We start from the raw sequence: 6,000 nt of genomic DNA on the forward strand, positions 1-6,000 counted from the left end.
CTTTTAAGAATGATGTCAATGCTATCTATGGATATTTACTGTTACAAGCTTCTTGAGTTTACAGACAATGTATTCTTTAGCTTATGTACACTACCTATGAATTGAGCTTACTCTTCTTCAGTATATAGGATACAGACTCAGTTGTTCAAATATTTTAATCAAAGTAAGTAAACTTTGTCTTTTGGATACTATCACCTCATTTATACAACACAAGCCTGTGAACACTTTCATCCAGTATATTCCAGGTGACTCATTCACCTCTATTCTTCATGCTCGCTCTAAAGAGTGTTAACAAACAAGCGGTGTGCATTAAAGGCTGGTAGAGAGCTTAGTGAGTAAAGTGCTCTCCAGGTGTTGTGTTCTGAATGAGAATGAGCCCCATCAGCTCATTTGTTTGAATGCTTGTTCTGCATTTGGTATAGCTGTTTGGAAAAGACCAGGAAGTATGGACTTGTAGGAGGAGGTGCATCAATGAAGACAGGCTTTGAGGTTCAAAAGCCCATCCCTTCCCACTTGGCTCGCTCTCTTTCTGCCTTGTGCTGTGACTCAGATGCAAACTCTCAGCCACTTCTCCAGCACCATACCTGCCTGTCTGCTGCCCTGTTCCCTCACACATGCCCTGAAATTAGAAGTAAGCCCCCAGTTATATACTATCTCTCATAAGTTGTCTTGGTTATGGTGTCTCTTCACAATAGAAAAGTAGCTAAGATAACATGTAAGCACATGGACATTGAGTTTGGTACCCAGATCTAAGATAAAACAACAATAACGAAAACAGGTATGGTGGCACAAGCTTCTAATCTCGTGTTGGGAAGGGAGAGACACACAGATCCATGGGACTTGCTGGATGTTCATCCTAGCTTAAGTAGCAAGCACAAGGTCAATGAGGAATCATGTCTTAAAAAGCTAAAGTTTAGGGACTAGAGAGATGGCTTAGAGGTTAAGAGCTCTGGCTGTTCTTTCAAAGGTCCTGAGTTCAATTGCCAGCAACCACAAGGTGGCTCATAACCACCTTTAATGAGATCTGGTGCCCTCTGGTGCCTCTGGTCTGCAGGCACATAGCAGGCAGAACACTGGATGAATAATAAATAAATCTAAAAAACAAAACAAAAAACTAAAGTTTAGTGCACCTTAAGAAAAAACATTTGAGGTTGAACTCTGTCTTCTATATATGTACATGTGTATCTGGCGAAAAACATGCCTAGGTACATAACACACGTATATTAAAATATATTAAAATTTATGTTTCACCTTTATTGTAATAAATATATGTTTTTGACAAGTGGGCTGAGTATCAAAGTGCTTTGTAAATTCATTTCTCTTCAACTCATATGCTACTGCAGGTCTCACACCTCACTGGAGAAGTTTCTCTAGGTTATGGGTGGTGGTTCACACAGAAACCCAAAACCAATCAAAATTCACAGGATAAGTATCAGTAGAGTTCTCAGCCAAAAATGGGGCATGAATATTATATTACTTACCCAAGGCTCAGGGACAATAGTGGGAGAGCAGAGAGAAAGATTGTAAGAGGTTGAGAAAAACCAGAATACAGATTCTCCTTAACATGACAGCACTGTGGCACACATGTTCCTCCTCATAAGAGAGGGAGCCACTCAGCATTGCAGAGAAGTGGAGGGGGGATCGCAAGCCTTCATCCCTAGCCCAGAACCTAGCACAGATCATGTCTTCTGGGAGGAGAGCTGCTGTTTTCTAAGGATGTGGCTCAGGTGTGTGGAAATATATACCCACGAGTTTACGGGCAGCACGAGTTGAAATGGGTGGGTGATGAAAAACAATGTAGAGGACACAAAGTGGGGAGATGTGGATCTGGGTGAAGTGAGGGGGAGTGACTGGAGGATGAAAATCATCAAGATACACTGTATGCACACATGAAGTCCTCAAAAATAATAAAGTATTAGAGTTAAAGATGAAAATATAAATAGTTGTGTAAAATTGCTAAAACCCCAGGGACCTCCCCATTCATGTTTAGTGAAAAGACGACCAAGGAGACCAGAGCACATGCTACTTCATTTGCACTTTTATTTATTTATTTATTTTTCTCTGAACAGGAACATTGATCCTTCAACAAAGTGGGTCCTATTTGATTTCAAGGTAACCTGAAACAAATGGCAGGCATGTAATTATTAATCCAAATTGGTCATTCTCTAGGGATACATACAAGTAGACACACATAGTTCCGTATAAGACAAACCTGCATATACATATATGTACACGTATTTTTCATAGTTGTCTTATACTTTGCCATAGAAGCATATGTAGTTCAAGAGTAGAAAAACACTCAACACATGAATGCTGAGTCAGAGCAAGAAAGTATCAGAGCCTTTCCGTGTGTGTGTACATATGTATTACATGCTATGTTTGTGTACATGCATTGCAGTGAGGTTTTTTTTTTTTTAAATAATGTTACAGGTCTTTATTTAGTCTACAATATATGCCTATACTTCCTTCTCCATCCAGGACTTGGAGACTCTCCATTTTGATCCTGGAAAGTTTTAGTGACAGTATATCTACTTTAAGTGAAACATAGGGTTGTAGCTTTTTTTTTTTAAATTTTATACTTACAAGATTGTCTTTGTTTTTTAGCACTAAAAAGCTTATGTTACTTTTTAAAGGACTAGGATGAACTTTCCTTTACGGGATAGATTCACAAGTTCATCCAGTATGAACTTTATATTAAAATTTTGTTTCTCCTAAATCTGTGATTCAGTCCTAAGTGAAAAACGTGTTTCTATTAGTAGAAAATGTTGAAACAAAAATAGAAAAGGCTTGATTTATTCTCTCATAACAGGTAAGGACTTTAAAATGTTATGTTATTGGATCTTAAGAGGACATATACATAGCTCCACCATTGATACCAAGAATATCTACTGGAGAAAAGTACTGAAACATATGGGATCCTAACAGCTGGGAACAATCATGGATTAATTGATACATTCAAACCCACAAATAGGAAACAGAGCAGTCAAAGTGATTGTATTATTTGTACTCACCACTTGTTACATCTTAAATCACTCTCTGACTTTTCTCTCATCCTGTGTATAAGGAGATGAAGATGCAGAGGGAGAGAATGGCTGTGGAAAAGGATAACAAAAATACCCTGGATAGAATTGATTTTGGATTGGTGGGTATGTATCAAATAGATTCGAGTTTGGGGGAAAATAAATCCGTGGAAACGATTCGTCACTGTCACTGACCTGTTAAAAAAAGAAACCATTGCTTGTTACAGTTTTCTTTCATGTGGGTTTTTTTTTCTTAAGGAGAAAGCTTAAAATTAAGGTCAGTTTTTATTTGTAGAAGTAACAGGGACTTGACTTTTTCAGTTTAGAAAATCAGAGATAACTATATTCAAAGTAAACCATTCTAATAAAGCCTTCTATAGCTATAAGCCAATGCTGAGAGGTGAAGATGCCATAATATATATGTTTGGTTCATATGACCATTAACCTAACCAATGTTGAAAGTCATCTCTCTTTTTGTATCTTTTTCTCATTCTGTGTCCATATTTCTGTAAATTTTGTACTAAGCAGATGAGGTCTTATGTTATTGACCTATGCATGGCCATGTCAAGGATCCCAGTGTCTCAGGCCCATGGGAATGGCAGATCAGGGTCATGCTTAGAAGAATGGTTCAGCCTTCCCTTAGCCCACAGAAGAAATGTTTACAGTTACCTACAACCAGTGTCTGCAGAAAGCATCAATTACAGCTTTCTCCTCCCAAATGACAACAACCCAAGACTCCTTCCATTCAGAAACCCCCTGCTGGCATGATCTAACCATCTCCTCCTTGTTCTTGCTGTAGGTGACAGAGGGCAGAGTTTCTGGGTGCTAATGGTGTATCCTCATCAGAGCACATGGCCTTCCCCATCCCGGCTTTTCTGCATGTATGGCTGTCAGTTCTCTAATCCATCACCCTATTTTTCTTGAATGTTTTTGCTTGTCCATTCATACTAAAACAATGTTTTACTGAAATTTGCCTCCTTTGGCCATCAAGGCTGGCCTCCTTCTATCTGGAATGGGATGTCAAATGTTCCCAGAAGGTCCTTAACTCAATGCTATTGGAAGATGGTGCCTTTAAGAGGTGAAGTCTTGTGGGAAGTTTTAAGTAACTAGGCTGTGCCCTTTGTCACACAGTGATTCACAACTAAATCCTGAAACTCATTGTTACATGAGGTGAAAAGATATTTCTCCCTATAGGCAGATAGTAATCAATTACTCTATACGAAATTCAGGCATTCCTCCAAAAATCAAACTCTATGCCTCTGTCTAATATTAATACCCCAAAGATCCTTTAGAATTTCTGCAGAGGCTGAGAGGTTCAATAACCAAATGCCTCTGACCACCTTTGTGGTACTCTCATGCAGAAAGCTGACATGTAAAGATGGAAAGCAACTTACACTTCGTTTTTCTCGTTCCTGGTCATGAGGCATCTAAATATCAAAAGTTGGAATTAGCTTGTGATGTATGAAAACACATGAGAAATAATTCGACAATTGTCTAATGCTGTTTTGAGCTATCCATTAAAATATAGGATTTGGCTGCTTATAGAGGTGATGTAGAGATAATTGTTAAAGTTTGTTCTTTTTTCCCCAGTGCTGAGGATCAACCATCAACCCTTGGGCTTCTCACAGTTAGTGTATAGGTTGGTTTTTGTCATGTTGACACAAGGTAGGGTTATCTGGGAAGAGGAACCTCAGCTGAAAAATCATCTCCATTAATTTCTGATGGGCAAGTTTATAGAGCATTTTCTTGTTTAATTACTGATGGGGAAGGGTCCTGACTACTTTGAGCAGTACCACCCCTGATGATGTGGTTCTAAGTTGTATGAGAAAGCACAGTGAATAAGCCAGGAGGAGCAATTCAGAAAGCACCACTCTCCATGTTCTCAGCACCAGGTTCAGCCTTCTGTTCCATCCTTTTTTAAAATTAATTTATTTTTTATTACAGTTTATTCACTTTGTTTCCCAGCTGTAGCCCTCTCCCTCATCCCCTCTCAATCCCACCCTTCCTCCCTCATCTCTTGCTATGCCCCTCTCCCAAAGTTTCTATTCTGATGTCCCTTAGTGATGGAGTGGGATTCAAGAGCTGCAAGTTGAAATAAACTCTTTCATCCCCAAGTTGCTTTTGGTTTCATCGTTGGTCAGAGCAGGAGAAACTAACCTGAGACAGCTCTCAGGAAAGTGCTCTAACACTGAGTGGTATTCCTATTTCTTATAAAGTATTTTTTTTTTAATTTTACTGCATTTGCTACTGAACAAAAACTACTTTGAACCAAATCATGCACCAAAGAGCATATGACATTTTCTGAAACATAATGCTACAGGTCAGGATGTAAGTCTATTGATAACCTAAATTGTGCAGAGAGACTAATAACATCATGGAGAATCGTGAATCATAACATAAATGTATTAACACTTTAGAGATTAGACATGAGTACTCACAGGGAGACAAGCAGCTATTGCCAGCATGGCAGAGAGTAGGAGGATGGCTTTCATCTTACTCAGAAGATTCTAGACAGCAGAAGGAAGAACATTAACAGAAATGTAGATGATGCAATCCTGGTCCAGGGTATGTAACTAACAGCTCTCCAGACTTAGCCAGCCATTTGCAGTCAGTTTACTAGTGGGTCACTTTTAAAGTAAATGCAGGGGTGATTTGCAATTTGATTACTTTCTGATATCAGTTCTTTAAAAATAACTATTCATGTATTTATAAATGCTATTTTATAGACCCTTTTGAGTAGAATGTTACAGATCAGTACATTACACAGTTTTTCTGAAGAAGATTTAGTGTTTTACACAGAGGAAAATGTGGATTTCCCATGTCATTAACATCACTGGGGAGTTACTTTGAGATCATGGACATTCATTTTTACCACTCACTGAACCTTCTTATGTACCTATGAGAGGAAAGAATGTATATATATATAAAACAAAACATTGCCACATCTTGAACTCCGTCTTTGTTTCTCATCAAATCAATG

Source organism: Meriones unguiculatus, chromosome 3 (assembly GCF_030254825.1).
Source record: "Meriones unguiculatus strain TT.TT164.6M chromosome 3, Bangor_MerUng_6.1, whole genome shotgun sequence".
NCBI lineage: Eukaryota > Metazoa > Chordata > Mammalia > Rodentia > Muridae > Meriones > Meriones unguiculatus.